This window comes from Gymnogyps californianus, chromosome 7, assembly GCF_018139145.2.
Source record: "Gymnogyps californianus isolate 813 chromosome 7, ASM1813914v2, whole genome shotgun sequence".
Taxonomy (NCBI): Eukaryota; Metazoa; Chordata; class Aves; order Accipitriformes; family Cathartidae; genus Gymnogyps; species Gymnogyps californianus.
The window spans coordinates 8,076,052-8,096,462 of record NC_059477.1 but is presented as its reverse complement, the minus strand read 5'-3'; the positions used below and the strand labels follow the sequence as shown (position 1 = coordinate 8,096,462).

Here is a 20,411-nt window from a genome sequence, read left to right as displayed (position 1 = left end):
TCCTTCGCTGAAAAGGGAAATCAAACTGATTTATCTGAAACCATTCTCGTAAAAACTCAGCGTGGTGAGTACCGATCAAAACAGTTTCATTGTTTTACCTAAGAACAATATTTTTGTGCCGTCTGAATGCATTTGTAGTTACGCGTGTGTGCATGCTTTTACATTAACCTCAGCATGTGATATGTAGTCTGCAGGGAGAAAGGGGTATGAGGAAAAGCTTCGTTTATTTTTAGTGTGTGAAATGTTGAGCTGATTTTATAGCTGGTGTTGTTATAATATATCCTTGAGGAAGTAATCAACGATAAATAGGTAGAAAGGGAGATAAAAATACTCTAATCGGCACTTAAAGGATTCTGTCTAAAACCTCTAATATTAGCTAACCAAATTTCTGTCTTTGCATCTGGAGAGAATTAGAGGCTCATTGGTTTGAAAAGGGTCCTTAAGACTAATTCAATACAACTGGAGCTCTTTCCGAGAGAGGCTGAATTAGGTGATAGAGTGGTGTAGATTTTCTTACTGAGTATTCCTTTAATCTTCTTGACGTTATAGTACCGGAAAGAGGTCACACTTGAGTTATTTCATAATTGGGTTTTGTGTTGTAATTACACAACTAAAAAGATAAACCTTCTGTTTTGTTTGGACTTTCTGTTTGCTTGAGAAAAAGTTAGCTCAAGTTTGAAGCTTGCACACGTGCCAGGGTGTTACTGTTTGAGATTTTTCCCACAAACACTGAACTGGTTTATCGAAAGCTAGTTGTCCACTATTTCATTTCCTTGAGCAACTATTGAACAGTGGGAAGTGCGTGATTCTGTGCCTTCCAGTATCAGCTGAGAGACGGTTAAGAGCCTTGCTACTTCTTTAGCTTTCCAAAACAGATGCGAAATCCTCTGTTTTTACAAATACAGTTGCATTATTGAGATTGCTACATCTAGTCATTTGGTTGTGTGTGTAAGCAATGGGTCTGTAGAACCAGGAAAAGAAATTTTTTTTCTGAAGGATAGTTAAGAAATAGTATAGTCTATAAATCACACTTGGATTTGATCTACAATGATTCATTTAGTCATCCATATGTTTTATGGGGGCTGAGATTGAAATTATAATAAACATAGCTGAGGTTTTTTTTGTTCTCTACCTTAATAAACTTATGCCAGATACCTTGGGGCCAGATTTTGCTGCTCTTACAATTGTGCCAATGCAGAGTCTTTCCAGTGATATTGTGCATACTGGGCATCCTGTCATTCATTTGCAGTAATAATGCATATAACAGTTTAAACCCGTTCAGATCAGTGATGTGCTAAAAGCCTGATTGTTGTGCTCTGAATCTGAGGTCCTTTCAATGGATTGACAGGAGACACACTAGATCTGGATAAATATGAATAAGACCAGATCTGAAGCCGTGTGTTTTCTTTCAAAGTACACATGCTTCAATACTGTCTGAAATTCTCAATTAAAGATAATGATCTTTATTTTCACAGTATTTGCTTTTGTAGTCTGCTTAAAGTCTCATTGACTTCACTGCATATAGGAGCAATCCCAAAGTCTTTATCCAACTTTGAAAATCTTCAGCACAAAAGGCACTTGGTGATACTAAATCAAACAAGATGACACTTCAGATAAAAGTGTTGATGTTGTTTTAATGATCAGTGCAGTAGGAAAAACTGTCTTCAGAAGTATTTCAGCTAAATGATTTAGATTCTTATTTTATGCTCTTCTCAAGTAACTGGTTTAGGTTGTGGTGGGACTGCCCACATAGGAAGTGTCAGCCATATGTGTGTTTGCAGGTTTGATGCCAGAATCTACATTATTTGCAGATTAAGCAAAGACAGTGGCAGGACAGCGATGTAGAACAGTGTGACTGTACCTTTTAGCGGACAAAACTAAGTACCTGAATACAAAACATGCATTGCAAGTTCAAGAATTGCATGATGTATGTCCTGTCAACTTCAAATGTTACCGTACTCTGAATTCCTGATCAGCTGGAGTCTTGCTCTGCATTAAGAAATGTAGTGTTTGTCCCTTTGAATAGGCTTTTCCTGATACAACACAGTTGTTGAAATCCTGGCCCACTGAGAGCCAGTGGGAATTCTTCCACTGACTGTCAAAGGGCAAGATATTCCTAAATGTGGATATTTTTCTGTTGAAGGAATTATGCATACATCACCCAACCAGTCACTTGCATTCTGCAGTCTGTTGGCAGCTGTTTTTTGATAACTTCTACAATTTTTGAATGCTCAAGTTGAAAAATAACAGATCTGCATGTCTCGTTCTTGGTGACTAATGTCTTACCTGGCTAAATAAAGGGGCCTGCTCCGGGAATGCAGTATTGTTCTGTGGGCTGTCTGGGTATTGCAATCCAGATTTAGACTAGGATACAATTAAGAAGAAAACTGAGGGAAGAAAGCATGCTAATACATTTCCTTTGCCACCAATATAATTGCAAACTTAGGTCTATATTCTGTGTGTTCAAGTTAATCAGCTGCTTCTAGTAGCATTCCTAACATGTCCAAGAGCTGGGTAGGATTGGGCCCACAAGAGTCCGTGAAATCATACAGATAAAAGATTCAAACCAGTCCACGGTCATTTGGAAGAAACTATTTCTATCAATATGTTTTTAATAATAACATGTACACAGTGATATTTAAAAAGTATCTATCTAGTCACTTCTATAGTAAATACTGAACATAACATAAGCTATTTATGAAAGCAATTGAAGGAATTTCTCCAATGAGAAGTCCAAGTCTACAGTTAGGAAAACAGAATTTCTCTTTAAGAAGTTGTTCCCATCTGTTCCCAATGTGTTTACAGTCGTCTTGATCTGCTAGTAAAACTCCTTCTGTGCTTCTGATTAGCTGTCATTCCCATGGAGTGTATACACGATATAGGCATTACCTCAGTGTTACGGGCACCTCTGTTCTAAAAGCATGTGTAGCTATGTCATTGAGTTTCATATGTAGTAGTTTCCTCGGTTAAGCTTTACACTTATTGAAAACAGTCTCTTAGTTGCTCGTGTAACTGTTCTGTTACTGGGAAATATTCTAAGTCTTTGGTGTAGCAAATTGTCAGAGCTCTGGAATTAACTATATCCTTGATACCACTGTGTCAAGGAAGGAAGGAATACTTCTATTACCAAAACAGATATAAGTTGACAAACAAACAACTTTTAAGCAGTAAATCTGGAAGTGTGTTTGTATATGTGCTTATGTGTATTAGACATATAATAATATATATAATGTATTATTTCTATGTGCATATGTACAATATATGTGGGTCTATATCATGCTGGCTTTTATTATTCCTAATGTATCAATTAAAGAGAGAGCATGTACGGTTTTTAAAAAGACTTTCAAAGTAAATTAGTCCTAAACCTCATCCTTTGTTTAGAAAACCATGTCATGAATATTAATATTTTAAATTGAACACATTTGTATGTTGTTTCCTTTTAATATTTAAAAGAAAAAGGAGAAAGTTTTCCATGGGTGTTCACAACCCATTTTTTTTCTTTTTTGTACTCACATTGGCAATTCTGATGATTTCAGTGTAATACTGATGTTTTCAGTGTAATGCGCTTGTACAAAGAGCAGAAATTAGCCTATTACTTACCTGTTATCTTAATGGAGAACTCCACAGCCAGTGCAATACAATATAAGATCTTCTTATTAAATTTGGTTCCATTAGAGCATTTGGTTTTAGCAACACTTTTTTCTTTTTGTCCTATTTTAGAATCTGGGCAAAACTGGAAGGCTAAACTTTCGCATTTTCAGAGTTTTGTTTTCACAGTTCTCTCTCATGCATATCTGCCTAAGTCTCCCAAGCTTGTTTATACTGTTTACATTTTCCCAGCAAACTCATTCTTTTTGTGCCCTAGTTCTGTGCAAACACTTTCAATCATTGCTGCAGTATACGCTGTCCAAAAGAACAGAAGTGATTTATTTAGAGTTGCTTTTCCTTGGAAAGATGCATTTGAAATGCACTTAACTGAACGTAATGCATTAAAAAAAAGACTTTCCGTGAGAGAAGCAATGTACTCACTTCAAGAAAAGAAAACAGATTCTCAACTGGTGTAAATTTGCATGTGTCTCTGAAGCTGTTACCTTTTAATATAGCATAGATGTCACCCAAGACTCTTCTGACAGTTTTGGCCACTATTAAGCTGTAGCTGACCATTAAGATACTAATTGAATTTTAGGAAATAAAACAATGTTGTATTTCTGGATTTATGCCTGGATCACGTAGGCCTTATTTTAAAAATATCCCCCAAAAAATTAGTGACAGAGTTTTGTTTAATGAAGCCTGTACCAGTCTGACTTCCCATATAATACCAAGAACAAGGAGCAAAACACATTTTATTGTTATTATGTCCAAAGCAGCTGCCTCATATACTGTGGTGCACAGTAGGCTGTGTTTAGGCTTGAATATCTTTTTAGTTGCTAAAAACTATATTGTCTTTTCCACATATTCTTTGATAATTCTGAGCTTGAAAACTGCACAACCTTGATGCTTGTATGGGCATAAAGTATCACTCTTTGTATTACCATTTAGATTTTCCCCTCACTTTTTTCCTCCCCCTTTACAGTGGTAAAATCTTGGAAATTAATTTTAATAAATTTTGTATTATTTTAATACTGGCAATGCTGGTAGTATTTCATCAAAGTAAAGCAAAAGATGTACTGAGAACATATCTGTTACACCAAAACTCATTTGTTTTAGACTTCAAAAATATTTTTCGTACTAATATTATCAGAAATGGATATAGTTTGTCTCCCAATGTTGTGCTCTATAATCCTTCCTAGATAGAAATTTAAAAATATATATTTCAGAAATGAATAAGAGCTTTAGACATCATATTTCTTTCCTCTATGGTTGCATCTATGTGTTTATTTACTGCCCTAAATGGAGCAAAAAATACGATACTCTGCAACCTTTTATTACTAAAAGGGCACATTTTTGCAATGATTACCCTGAAATGGTCTGTATAATGGGAATATCTGCCCTTTTGTTTCTGTTAGCGAAATCCAGCAGGTGTCACTCTGGGGATTAAATAAGGAATATTTCACAAACAGAGATAAATTTGTTTGGGAGATGAGATGTAGAATTTAGAAGTATTTATTCTAATACATTTTTCCAGGATGATTTTTTGACCATGCATGCCTTTTTAATTTTTAAGTTTCTTTTTTTAATTACGTGATTTAACGGGTGTATTCCTCTTTCTGTGCGTTCCTTTGAACATGAAAAATGACACGGTAGTTAGTATTGGACTATACAACAAGAAGTTTTACTCACAGGTGTCAATTTTGAAACATAAAGAGCTGGGAATCAGTTGAATATTGCCTTTATGATATTAAAAAATGCTTTTGCCATCTTCTCTGGGAACCAAAATTATTCTTTTTGTCAATGGAAATTCTAGTTGCACAAGTAACGTGTTTTCAGTTATGATGAATCCAAGGAGGTGCTCTGCAGTAGGCTGCTGCAAGTGAATGTATTTATTGAAACTCTACACGTTGTTTTCTGTTTGAATTAGCTAAAATTGACACGATGGGTGGCTAATTATCCAAAGTTTCACAGTAAAAATATTTGGAGAAGAGAAACTTTCTTCACATTGCACTGAGTTGCTAGTACAAGAAAGTACAAGCTGTATTTTTTGGGAAAAAATAGCAAAACCTCTTGTTTATTGCACAGAGTGTTTAGGGAATGGTATAACAATGTTTGTTGCATTCTGGTGGATTTTTACACGAGTGTATAACTCCATATTCTGTGGATTCCATATTGTGTGGAATAGGAGTATAATTGTTAAAAACTTGTGGGTTTCTAGAGGGGATTCTTGTTTATTTCCTGTACCGTGTTAATGCCACCTTGTACTGAAACAAATACCTCAGCAAGCAGCTTTGGAAGGCAATCCACAAATACAAGTCTCTCTTCAAATAGAAAGAAATTGTTTTTTATAAATACATGCATACATGTACGTATTTTTATATATGCATGAATGTGTGTATATATATATTTTTACATGTGTATACATATATTTTACATATATATTTTTAAAAAAATCATCTTGTTATAGAACTTGTAACCTCAGGCCACTTTAAACAATCCAGTTTCCTTTCTCTCACTTCTTTCTCCTGTTTAAGCCCCCATCCTGTTCCGTTTTTTATTCTATTCAACTTCCTTTCCTGTGATGACTCTGAATGAGTCACTTTGCCAGGCATTAAGAATGTGGCCTGACAATATTTCCAAAAGCTTATCCTACACTGGCTCATGCAGATGAAATTAACCTCTGCCTTATCCTTCCTCTCAAAGAGAAATGTCTGTCTTCACGCGTCTAGTTTCTTGGAAGGAGGAGGTGGGGGTGAGAACCCTTTCCATAAATGACTATATATTGAAATTCATAGTCATCTTCCTTGAAGAGGAACAACAGATGTGTGTACCGTAACAGAGTATCAAGACTGGTAACCTTTTTAAAATTGATGTAGTATTTAGTTGGGTAAAAGTTTAAACAAGTTCAGGAAAGCCAAAATTAAGGCTCTTTCCTGAGTGCTATTCAAGTACTCTCTGCATGGCCACCATTCTGCATTCTTCATTTTTTTGTTAAATGTGTTGTTTATTGCACCATAATACATTGAAGGAAGGCCACCAGGATTGTGCTTTTCTTCTATGTAGCTAGCAGCAATTGGAAAAAGCACATGCTTAACACTAAGTGGGCACTTAAACACTGAACTAAATTGTAGTCTTTCTTGTGGTTATGTGCATGCCAGTGTAGTGTGGGCTTTGTGGAGTTTTTTGTTTTTTTTTTTTTTTCTCCCCTTTTTTTTTTCCTCTCTCTGTTTTGGAAGGAGTGGGTAAAGAGGGATTTTTTAAAAAATGTTTCTAATCTGTTAATTGTGTATGTGCATCAGGAAATAGAAGCCTTTCTGCTAAAAAACAGGGAAAATTACAGTCCTAGAGAAGAGTAACTTTGGAAACCAATATGCAAATGAGTAAGAAATCCCATCAAGTTAAACTCTGCTATTGCAGTGTTATTCTTACCCCACAGAGCTGGGGAATCTCATACTCCATCAGTTTTCACTAAGGGAGATCTGAAAGATTATGTCCCTTCTATCATTTTCTCTGTGTTATGTCATAAGTGTAATTAACATTGACACAAATTACACACCAGTGAGCACAGTAGAAATAGCAAATAGAAATGAACAAATTTTCTATCATAATATAGGTTTTATATAAAACAAGAGTAATGGTTGTAATTGGAAGATCAAACAATTCTGTCTGGAGTACAATCATTGGGTATTCATTTATATTCATTTAAATTTATGTTTAGTTTCTCGTACTGGAAATGCTTAATTTCTGAGTAAAGTAGGTGATTTGAGCAGTCTTCAAATCTTGACAATGTCATTCTTAGATTGATTACAGAAGTCACAGCACAGTCTTACACATAAGGTGCCTATGTCCCCCCACCCCACATGCTGGATGTGCTATCTCAGCATTTTCAGAGTTCCTAGGAAACTAGGTAGAAAAACATCATTCAGATGTTTTTAACCCTTTAGCATGAACCACTGGGGTAGCTGCTGGGCCTAGGTCTTTTTTCTTTTTTGCTTTTTTTTCTTCCCCAATTATTTCAGAAGAGATTGTACAAATAGAGTTTCTTCTCTAGAGAAGATCCCTCTTCTAAAAACTATGCATGCAATCCAAGGGTAGAATTCAGCCAATGTAGTTTAACTGGACACTTTTTATTTAGAGCTACAGAGATAAAAGTCTGCTGACATGCTAAGCTTTTTCTAGAGTCACATTACAGCCCAGCAAAGGACATGGCAGTAATTCAGGGTTTGTTGGAAGGATGGCAAAATACTTGCGCTGTCTCTGCGGGGGCACTGGGGCACCAGAGCATGTCAATGTATACTGCCATCTGTAAGATTAAGTGTATACAGTTAGGGTGAAGTCAGCACCAAAAAAGCCCAGATTCAAAGCAGATTTTAGGGACCAATTGCAATAAGCTTTCTAAGTCAGATTAGGCAAGGGGAGAAAAGATACTGTTGAAATACATTTTGTCCAATGAAGACAGACTGGCATGATAGACAGCTTCCTTAGGGAATGCAGATTTGCCAAACCAAAGTGTTCAAAAATAGCATTATACCATGCAGGAATGTGGGACTCCTTAAGCCAGAGGTTTGTTTTGTTTTGTTTTATTTTTACAATTTCTTTAGCCTTTGTGTTTCCTAGATTTCCAAGCTTTTATATTTTTAAATATTTACAGCTTTTAAACAGGACAGTTGTCCAACTCCTCCTTCCTTGAGTACTAAGTAACAGTAAAACGATGCAGTCTGGTAGCAAGGAAGCTAAAATGATGGAAGGAATGACAAATGCACAAACAAAAAAAATCTGAATCTCAAAATGTAGTTCCCATACGAAAGTAAACTGTGAACAAATCAATAAATGGAATGATGTTGCCTTTAGCAAGACCTAATTGCAGAGACAAAGCTGAGTCAGGTATCCTGTGGTCAGTCAAAAACCATTTCTGTACATACATAGCCACTTGAATAAACTGAAAGATTCCTTTAGATGGTGAGAAATCTGTATTTGGAGTTATGTGTATGAAATGAATTCACAGTAGGGTTGCTAAATTAATTGTCTTTTCAGTATTTTAATTTGGCAACAAAAGCAGATGCTGGGTTTCAGTACATGATCTAGTTAAGATGCCAGTAACTGTGGTGATAAGTTAGCTCATCATTTCTCATACAGAGTGAAGGTGAAACATCCAGTTATCACACATGGAAGATGCTTATTACCACATCTCTTCTTCATCTATGCAAGGGAAGGATTCTTCCTATTTCTGCTACTGTGCTAACTTTAAATGTACTGACTATAAGACTCCATGATCTCTCAGAATTTAAACCTATTATTTTCCTTTTCATTCCCATTCTTCTTGTCATTTGTTGCCCTTCATAGGTAAGATGATTCTCCTGTCTTCTCAGTGTTTACACATCCTTCAGGCATTTATAGGTAAATATTTTTATTTGCCTTATTCAAGTTATACAAAGATGTGGGGTTGTTTTGTAAGGCTCCACATCCAGTTAATAGCTCACTCAAAACTTCTCTCAGTATGCCAGGGTCTTTTTCTCACCTCTGTTATGTGGCATGATTTCTGCACGTGCAATCCCACATAACATTGGTTCCTTTGCTGCCACGCATCCGCTATTAAAAAAAACTGCTGAATGAGAGTAATAGAGAGGAACAATGGGCTATTACAGGATGTTCAAGACAGGGTCATTACAGTATATTTTCTTGTGCAATCTTGTTATGAACAAGCTTCATATTTACCAGCTTGTTTCATTTGTCAGCACCCTATTATTAGTGTTGTAAGGCTACGAACTGCCCGTTTTCTAACAAAGTTCAATTTGATGAAATACAAATTTTATCTAATAGCTCTGTGGAAAGCTGCTTTTCAATATTTTTAATAAATTTGTCTATGTTGTAAGTCTTCAGTATTTGTTTAGCATCATTGGTGCTTTTTGACTTACAGGGTATTTTTTGCATGATTTCCAACACTTGGAATCCAAAGGGTCAGTTTGATCTAAAAGGTGAAGATAAGAAATAGCACCTCGTGGGTCTTTGAAGCAACTGTGGACTGTTTCTGTGATGTGTGATTAAATTAACAATTCTCTAGCTGAAGGACACCCACTAATGGGCACAGTTGCAAACATTTAAGAAGGTTTCCAGCTAATGTGAAATAAGGAGTTCAAGCAAGAGGATTCAATCAAATTTGGGAAGACATGAATTTGGGATTGGGATCCAGGGATTAGTAGAATAAACTAGAAACCTGTCCACAGGGATTTGGGATGCTGATGAAAACTGCATATGTTTCCAGCATTTCATGAAAATGTCTCAATCTTTAATCAAGACACATCATTTTCTTAGATGTGAAAATGGTCTTTTTTGTGTTCTTGGAATAAACAGAGCCTAATTTGGAATACACACAGCCTAATTTGGAATACTGGGCTGTATTTGTGTAATAAAGTCTAACGAATGGAAAACTAGGGGTACTGTAGGTCAGTATTGAGGTTAGCAGAACTGTGAGGGGGAAGTCTGGCAGCTGAATATCCTACAGCATGTCTCAGCGCTGCCTTCTTTTGCATGCAAGGACAAGGAGGGTGGGGGAATTGGCCGCTACAGGAACATACACGTGAGTCTGGTTCTGCAGAATAAGAAATTTATTAACTGACATGAAGTGTCAGTGGATGAGATTTGAATTAATGCTACTTATCAAAAGCTTTTCCAAACTGTACAGTTTTTGTCCAGTTTGACAAATGGCTTATTGGAAGTGTTAGAGACCAACTGTTTTTCTTCAGCTCTCTGACTCCATTTCGCTTTTGAGACTTCAATCCTACAAAATCCTTGAAGTCACAAGTAGTATACTTACACAGTTCCATGTACTTAGTGAAACTATATGGATGATACGCAGAGCACAAAACAAGGCCAAGGATTTGCAAAACCAGCAACAGTTTAAAGGGAGTTATAAATGAGGGGAAAAAAAGCTAGTGACCAGCAAGAAAATATTGAAGAGAAAGTACATGTTGGAGAAAATGTCTTTTGTCTACTGGGTCCACACCACTACTCCTTTTGAAAAGTGAGACATAGAGGGTGCTCAGTAATTATTTACCACACCTAATGTTATTTGTATCTGTTTAACAAAGAATGTTAATATATCGCTTGGTATAGGAAGGGGAGTGTGCACTGCTTAATGTAAAAATAAAGCAACTAATTAATGCCAATCAACAATATTTCTGTCACATTAACTACAGCACAATAGTTAATGTGTTCCTCCTAAAACACCACATGATCTTATGTGCATGTATGTGAGCAGTTTTTTGAACTGAAAAAGCTCCAAGAAATACATGTAGATTTCCAGAATCCATTTGTAACTTTTTAAAGCAAACACTTAAATGCTTAGAGTATTGAACATGTCAAAAGGATTACATGTGATGATACTTTAAATCAGCTGGGTTTTCTTAGAGGGTGACCATTTGAAAGAGCACTAGGTTTCCTGGGTGTATGCCAGGAAAAGGCCAACAAATGTGTTTAAAAATTATTTCTGTCAGGTTTCCAATGGGGTAACCTGCAAGTGATTGCTGAAAATCTTTCTCTTGACTCTCTCAAGAGAGAGATTGTAAGCACACTCTAGTAGAAAATAAATTAATTCCAGTCCCATAAAGGGGGAAGAACTCAGCTTGTCACAGACAGACAGTTGTTTCCTGATATTGGGCACTTGGTTAACAACTTCCAACGTTTGAAGATGTCATGGGTCATATGGATTCTGTGTGTTTGTGGTCCTTTGGGCTTAACAGGAAGGTCACCAAGTTATCAAGCAACTGCTGTCTGTTTGAAGAGATTCAACTGCCTTTCCTGCCCCACTGTTGGAGAACCTCAGCTTTCAAAGAGAAAACAGTGCTGCTCCTGTGAATTTGCCACTATCTAGACCTTGTTTTCTAGCTAAAAACAGCAAAAAAAAGATTGAAGTGTAATTCTTTTCATTCTCAATTCCTTTGTGTTCTGTCTGATCCCATTGTCTCTCTTTTCATCTAGCATAATCTCTGTGGAGCAACCAAATATATCTTCACTCCATTTCTTTTTCTGTGCTCTGAGAGTCTTGGACTGTTGCCATTCCAAAGCTGTCTGTATCCCCAAATCTTTAGGAGAAGGATTCCCACTTCTCTGCAACCCTCTGGAAGAACTTCCTGTGTTTTCCACTTATAACCTGAGAGTGAATGTTGTAATAAAACAAAGTATAGAATAATCCTTGCTCAACAAACCTGTATGGATAATACAAAAGGTGGTTGAGCTGGAAACCTTCTTCCCCCAGTAGACCTTTTGATTTACTTTATCCTGATTGCATAAGAGTATGGTTATCAGAAAACCTGTGTCTAAATTGCATCTCTTTCAAAGAAGTGCAAGATATACATGCGGAAATTCTAGTTACGTGATCATTTGCAGGAATGTAACTAACTCTATTTTTGTAGCCTATGTTAAGGGATAATTAACACAAAATCAGAATTTTTGTTTGGGTTTTTTTTCCTTCCAAAATGTAGCAAGCATGTTATCATTGTTACCGATAGAAGATCCCTTTTCACAATCTTTCAATGAATTAACTATTTTCCTTGTTTTGTGTAAGGAAGGTAACCTTTGTAACATCCTATTTTATTTACTAGTCATATCTAGAAGCTGCAGGAATCCTGTGTGTGAAGTCACAACACAGTGCTCAAGACAGACAGAAATCCTTGATCTTTATTAGAAAAACATTTGGTAACAAACTGAATAAAGCTGTGACTCCTGTCAGGTGTTTGTTTTAAATAGCACCAACTAATACTTTTTTCAAAACTAGAAAAGGGTGAAGTGATTCAAATTAAATCAGAGTCCTCTTGTGTCTTCCCCAAAATTCAGGCTGTACCATATTGCACACTGGTGATGAATGGGGAAAGAGAGTTTTATTACTGATCACTCTCTCTCTAAAGTTCACACGCCTCTGCAGTTTCTACTCTTTTGCTGGAGTTGGAGTCAAAGTACCAAAATACTATGGAAAAAGGCTGCTTTTGCATTATTTCTGGCAGGCTTATAACCTGGGAGTATCTAAAATATCATCAGAAAGCCTGTTCTCATAGGATTCCTGTCCAAATTTCCAGACCAACAATCAGGGACATTATCCAAAAAAGTGTAGATACTTACACAATCACACAATTACAGCAGAGCTTGTGGTTGAGTGTTTTGGTGTGGTGTGGTTTTGGTTTGTGTTGGTTGTTTTTGGTTTTTTTGTTTTGGGGTTGGGGGTTTTTTTTGGTTCCAGTTCTTCCCTTGTCACTTTTTATATACAGATTTTTGCATCATTTTAGCTCTTTTCTGTTCTTTCACTCTTGTCTTCTCAGCTGTGTAAGAACTTCCTTTGTCCCCTTCCCTTGTTAATGTTTTTTTATTCAGATTGATCATTCTCCATTCTCTTAGAAATAAGTGTCATTTTTTTATGAACAACAGTCTGTTAAAGTGGAGGGTGATGAGAATTTTTGCAGAATGAACTATAGAACCTCTTCATACTCATTTTCTAATTATGACTGTATCACTACTGAAGATTAACCCAAGTTAGTGTGTGGATATTATTTAAGAAAATGGTTTTTTCTGTGCTTAGTTTCAGGTAGATTTAATAATGAGTTTGCATGGTATTGCTATATCAAATTCTCCTTACTAACAGATCTTTGCTAGATGTAAATGTTTCATAGTTTTAGACACAGTCGACTACTTTGTTCAAATATTACTCTAGAAGTACAATACATGCAAAAATAATTCTGGAAAAGCTCTGTATTAAAGCAGTGGCCACCATGAGCAAACAGCTTGTTTGCTAGACAGTATAGATGATGCAGTTGTCAGTGCTGTTGCTGTGTTAGTATTCATCGGTAATTAATTCCATTGCTTGAACAAGAGCGCTCGGAGACCATATTATCGTTCTAGCAGACTCCTGCGAAGCAGCTGGTGCTGTTTCTTGTTTTTGTTTTTTTCTCAGGGAAGTAGGATTGAGCTCACTGGAAATACTTCTCATCTTTCACTGATATAAATCAGTAAACGTAATCATTCAAAGAAGAACACATTTGACATACATTACTTGTATGGACAAATATATATATTATGCAGTGGTGACTCCTATTTATGATTCCTTGATTCTATAATAGGTAAACTAGTAAGATATGTGTGGTTCAAATTTTATTTATGACATTAGCATCCATATTCTCCTAAAATACGGTTTGATGATCACATATGCTTAAATTAATTTGCTTTTTAGGAGGAAAAACTCTTTATGTGATGAATGTAAGGGAAAAAACATTGGTCAGCACAACTTGTGACTACAGAATGTATTAGGGTGCTCTTTTAGAATTTATCATTATTCAGTTACATGTATTTTCCTGGGGAAAATGTACTTCTCTAGCACCTACGTACTGTTGCAGCTGCTCTGAGGAAATATTTGCATATAGGAATATTGTTCATAAGATTCCCCTATTAGGTGAAAGACTTATGAAATTATATTCCCTGTGAATAAGGAGGGGAAAATCCAGCTCTTGGTAGACTGTTAGTGTTTTTTGCAATGAGCAGACCTGTGCTAGCATCTTTGTATCACCCTTAATTCAGCAAACATGAATGAGTTTAGTTTCAAAATTGTACTTATTAGATAAATTACTGTGCCTGTGTGCACTCTGTTAATGATATGGAGGAACTTGTTTGCACTTGGAAGAACATTAAGTATACAGAAGGCTACATGGCTTATCCAACTATGCTGCTACTTATTTGATGAACTGAATTTGTTCATCAATTCCCGATCCTTGGGCTTCAGCACCCTCCCACCCCACCTAGTATAAATTTGTACAGAATTTTTCTGTCCACTTAATGTGCAGATCTGCTGCAGTAAAAACAGCATAATGGAAACCATGTGCTTCTAAAATAAGTTAGGTCAGAGAGGACTTGCTACTAATAGTCCATTCTCAAGTCTGAGATGGTTTAGGTATGTGCTTATATTTGCTGATAAACCTGATTTTGTTTTCCTTTGCTCTTAATTTGTGAATTGGCTCCTGGGTATTACAGCTAACTGTGTAAGTAGCTTAGTTTTTACAAATTTTAAGTGGCTATCGGATAACTTTTATAACACGGACCAGAAATTTTCTGGGTTAAGCAGTTTTAACGTGCTGATGGTCTATATATAATCATACCATATATTTGTACCATATTCTGTACATATTTGTACCTTGCAACTGTAGCTGTACCTTGAGAAATGTTGTAAAACTGACAAACATGCCAAGTCTCCAGTAAACTAAACAAAATGCGCGTTTGTTTATGCATAGTGGGACTGAGCTCTCTTTTTCCCACCGTCACCTTCTCCCCAATCCTGATGATTTTTTTTCTTAAGTTTTTAAAAGTTTGGCTCCACAACAAATTGCTCCTAAGACCTATTAATGTTGTGGAAACAGATGTTTTTGATTTGTTAGCAGTGACATGTTGTTCTCAGGGATCGGAATATCACAGGGATATTATATTTTTGTAATGCAACTCATGCTTTTCATTTATTTTAGAATACTTAATGCTGTTTCACAGGTGTAATTGAACTGGAACCTTTATACTCAAAATGGAGGATTTCCCATCTTGAGTCAGATCTAGGCCAGTGAGCTTTAGTATCCTTCTTTTGACTTCTGTCTGTACCCTGTGCGTGGTGCTTCCTGAAATGAAAAAAAATATATGTATCACCTTAAGAAACTGAATTTATTTTTGCAGTGCTTTGCATAAAGAAAAAATAATTTCTCCTTGATGGTCCTGGGAACTACTTACTACGCTGAAACTCGTGTATCTTTATCTAACTACAAATTTAGCTAACAAAGACAGTATAATATTATCCAGACTTGTAAAAAAGCCAGTGACTGGAAGCAGTTGAATGAAAGATCTTTAGTGTTTATGCAAGCTATATGCTGGGCTATATAAAGTAACACAGTATTTTTATAATTATCAGCCATTAATTGTGTTGACTTCCTTCTCCTCCTAGAATTAGTACAGAAAGGAAGGCATGCTTGTGTTTTGTTTAAAGACTTGATCAACAACAGCTCCCTAACTCTCTTTTTTACTTTTCTAAAGTTTACTTGCTTATAAATGGTATTTGTCATAGTAACAAAATTCATGTTTGCCAGCTAGGCAGTATGCTTGTTAAGACTACAACTTCACTTCTCCAAGAATGGTAATGAAACGTGTGTACAAAGACCATTTGAGCATCTAGCATTATTGAGGACAGGACCAGTACTCACCAGCTACTCTAATCTTGCTCCTTCCTACATCAACATGAGAAGAGAATTGGATTAATAATGTGAGCATGAAGCATTCTGCATTTTAATAATTTCTGATGCCCTCAACATGGTAGCGACATTTCAATGACTGTTTTCTCTCATGATGGTGTAAGGGCCAATGGAGCATGGAGAAGAGTAAAAGAAATACAATCACAGTTCCTGTAATGAAGAGGCTTTTCAGGGGAGAGTCGTGATCACACCCAGGCTTCTCCTGGGCCGAGAGACCTGACAAGCCACAGAAGCACTTAAGGGGAGTAACACTGAAGAAATGACATTGAGCAGTTGATTCCCAATGTCTAATCAAGCTGTGAGGAGAGAAGTAGCACAGGGAGAATGATAAATGTGTGAAGACTCGCATTTGTAGTTGTCTCAACAAGTCTGTCTCTGCAGTTAAATCAAAAGACCCCAATCCAAATTAACTGTTGGATGTACCAAAAAATGACAGGACTTACAAACAGATTTTCACAGTTCTAAACAGCTCATAGGTCTTTAACAGTTGCATGGGAGATAAATTGTGAGTTTTGAGACTTGCCTTTAGAAATTGTAGATTTTTATAACTTAAGCAGTTCTGCTTTCTTACTTCCGTGGTTTTTGGTACAAACAAGAAATAATGGGCAAATAACACTGAAAGTTCTTGAAGTATTGCATCCCTTGGACATAAATGCAGCTAATGCCGCAAAAGCGCAGCTCTGAAGAACAAAATTCTGAAATCCATAGCTCAGATAATAGCTTTCTGCAATAATTCCTTAGTTATCCCTATGGGATATGGTAGATACAGCTAGGACGGGGAATGTTAACAAACTTTAGGATGTAGCAGCAAGTATGTCATAACAACTTTTGCCAAGAAACTAATCCAATCCCACAGTGATCAGCTCCACATATGTCACAGTCCTGTAGGAGAGAAAGGATGTTGCTTAGAGAAATGCACTTGAGCTATTTTATGGTAGAAAAGAGTGGAGATACATAGATTTTCAATGAAAATTTAATATAATCCAGGTGGGTTTTTTAATTTTGGTTTGGTTTCGGATTTTTTTTTTTTTTTTTTTTTGCCTTGAAGCCTAGAACAGGTTATCGTAAAGAAAATTCCATATTGCACTGATCAGATGTGAAATGCAAATGATATGAAAGTGGGACATGGAATAGACTTTTCACTGCCTAATTTTTTGTTCCCAAGAAATGCATTAGAATTACACAGTGTAGCTTTCAAAGCTGAATATATTGAGAAATAAAAAGTAATTCAAAATCATAGTTTGATTTTTATAGAGTAGGAACCTATTACTTGAAGTGTAGCATCTTTCAGAAATAAAACACTCTTAATAGTTAAAATACAATGATATGAAGGCTCCATAAGCACTCAGTGCGGTAATGAGTGATGTTCATAACACAATTCACACAGTTTTGGCTGTTGGAAGCTGTATTGTTAGGCTGCTGGCTGGGACTCAGGATATCCCTTACTGCTTTCAAAAAAATCTCTTGGGCCCTTAATTTCCAGCTGAACAGTCACCAAAGGTCCATGAAAGAGACCTTGAGCAAAACTTAGACCTAATACAGCAATGCGGATGCTTTTTTTTTTTTTTTTTTTTTTTTTTTTTTTTTTTTTAAATGCTAGATCTGTTTGGTCCTTTCAACTGTTACTTAAGTGGTAAAAATACTTTATTTGAGAGCCCTTACAAATTGTTCAAAGGACTATCTAGATTTACAGCCTGGTCTTATTTCAGCAAAGTATGGCACTTCTTGAATATGTATTTCTTTGTCAAATATTGTCTCTACAAAGATAAGTTTCTTTTGAGCTCTTTTGGGAAGTAGAGAAGGGCGCTGGTGTACTGCTTTTATGAGATTATACCTTCAGAGCTGCCATTTTTAGGACTGTTTGGCAAAGCACATCAGTGTCAATTACAATCACAGAAGCAAGTGTCTAAGCTCAACATATTATTTTAAGTAAAAATAATCTTTGTTGTGAAAGGATACACTTTCCTCCACCTCCTCTCTGTACTTCAAGATCATTTGAATCTTTTGGTCACTTAAACTTTGGGAGGAGCTGTTTCCTGCAAAAATGACTCCGCATTTCTGCGTTTGTCCATGTTTCTGGTATACATTGTTTAAAAAAAAAACAACCCTTGTAAACAGGACAAATTAAACAGCCTACAGTAGTCATCTGCCCTAGTGACTTTAATAGATTACAGTTGCTGGAAAACTGCACAAGTTGCGTTTGCAATGTTCCTCCAGCTGTCTTCCGGATTCTGACAACCATGCCGCGACGATGTTTCAGCTCTTTGTTGGGATCTCACCCAAAATTTTCATAGTGCTTTTCTGGCTTTTGTTGGGGTTTCTCTGAAATTTTACTTACCAATTTACACTTTCTTTGCAGTCTTTGGAGGCGGTCCAGTCTTTAAGTGTGATCCCCTTTTCACACGACCTTTGGTTTTGGGTTGTTTGATTCTGCTCTGGGCATGTCATGACTTAGTGACTTTAGTGAAACTGCTAGGAAACCCAAAACATAAACATGTTGTGCATTTTTTATTTTTCATCAAATTTTCATTTTGTTTTTTGGTGTGAGGGTTTTGGGTTTTTTTTTTTCTTTCTTTCTTTCTTCCTGCTCCTTCAGCTAAGCTGTTTATAGGGAAGCCATTAATAGGGGAAGGATTTGTAGTGTTACGTGTTTGGGATGGGATGGGATTACCCAGTACAGAGGCATCTGCTACTGCCTGGGAAGCCCACCAGGCCTGGCTGCCTCCATAGAGGATGCCCCAGAGACATTGGGGCCAGGTTTGGCAAACGTCTCTTATACCCTCAGGGCATCTGAAAGGGCACTGGGAGCCTATGTGTGGGCAAGTGAACTTAGCCTTTGGTCTTGATCTTTCTTATTACCTATACATGTGAGGAGTAGCATTGGCAAGATGTGGGATGTATGTAGTTACATCTGTGTGTTTGCAGAGTGCAACCGTGATATAAACGGAGTTAATCCTAGGGACTGATTATGCTACTAGCAGTCTGTAGAAAAATCAAAATGAGAGACAGTGGTTTTATTTCTAATGTTTTTGCACTTTCTGCAATATTCATAGGTGTTGTTCACCTTTTGCTATTGTAAAAGATCAATTAGAAATGAAAGGATGATCATGATTAGCTAGGCAGGTCCATTTCCACTGCACCAGCACTGTTGTGAATGTCCCCAGGTTATTTTTTGGACAGTAAAATTGTTAATGGTGCTGGTACTTAACTTCAGAAGCTAATTATAGCTTTTTAACACCCTTTCAATTCTATTGTTTTGTTTTGAGTGCAGAGATTTGAGAAATCCTTGGTGTATTGTGACCACTATGAATTAAATTCCCCAACTAAAAGGACTGTAGAGTTTTTCAAAATCACTGTTAGTCTGAGAGAGTGCTTCAAAATCTAAATAAAGACTTGAATCTTATGTCTGCAGCTCTTTAAAATTGATATTCAGTAATGATAATTATCAGATACTAGTTTTTGAAAAATCTCCTGTGGTATAACGTGGATATCTAGCTCTTACATATATTATGCATACTATTTTAATGTAAGTTGTGTTCTATTTTACATTGTAATATTTTTCACATTTTAAATCTAGGAATACGTTCTTTTTCAAGTAATAATTTTCTTATGGTTCCTGTCCTTTCTTAACATTCTTGTCCTCTGGCACATGTTTAACAGGTCAGACTACTTACCGTAGTTCATTCTGGCACTATAATTGTATAATTTATAATAATAATAGAGACAATGAGTTTGGCTGCTGTCACCAGGTGATCACTTAAAAAATCAAGAACTATTTAAAACCTAATGTATTTCAGGCACTTTTATTTTGTCTGGGGTGCTGTAGAGGTGCATTCAGGATTCTCATCAGTCATGATGGCTTGATTAACAGCTGTGATTCCTTTGTGATTATGTGTCTAGGAATAGATTTCTAATTCCTCTTAGAATTTTATGGGAGAAATGAAGGAATCGCGAAAATCGGTGTGACTGATTGCCAGATTGCTAAAATCAGGTATTTAAGTCACCTTTATAAATGCCTGTATATTGCATGTGACTGTTATTTAGTAGAACGTAGCACTTTCATTACTAGTGTAATGAAAGAAGCACTTTCATTACACTTTACTACAAAGTAGGTAGTCTTGAGTTATCAGTTGAAACTTGCAAGTAGTACACAATGTGAAGTTATATTTATTTGGTTATTGCGGCACATCGTGTAAGTCATTATTAAGATGGCTGAAAAAACTGACATCCACAATGCTACTATATGCAATTCAATCTGTAGGGTGAGTGCTTGGAATGGGTAGCAAGAGATTAGAAAGGTATAGAGCTGGATGCAGGAGGTCGCTTTAGGTAATGATTATACCTTCACTTCATTGTACAGGAAGAACCTACTTCGTGTTTCTTAGGTGCAAAGAGAACATTAAGGTAGATTGTCTCACTCAAGTAACTCTTAACACTGGGAATTTCTTGTGGGAGATGTTCCTTTAAACTCAGCATCTGAAGTGTCCTTAGCGATACCACAGACTTTAATGTCCAAATCATAGCCTGAGAAAAGATTTTTGGTCTGAGATCATCTTA

At 36.3% G+C, this 20,411-nt stretch overlaps 1 protein-coding gene across 1 annotated transcript in view; it reads left to right on the top strand.

The window, feature by feature from the left end:
* The window catches only part of CALCRL (calcitonin receptor like receptor), a 66,342-nt gene continuing 45,931 nt past the window's right edge, over positions 1-20,411 (top strand). Inside the window, exon 1 of the mRNA XM_050899768.1 lies at positions 1-64. The gene's annotated coding sequence lies outside the window, so the exon portion shown is untranslated. The remainder of the gene's footprint in view (positions 65-20,411) is intronic.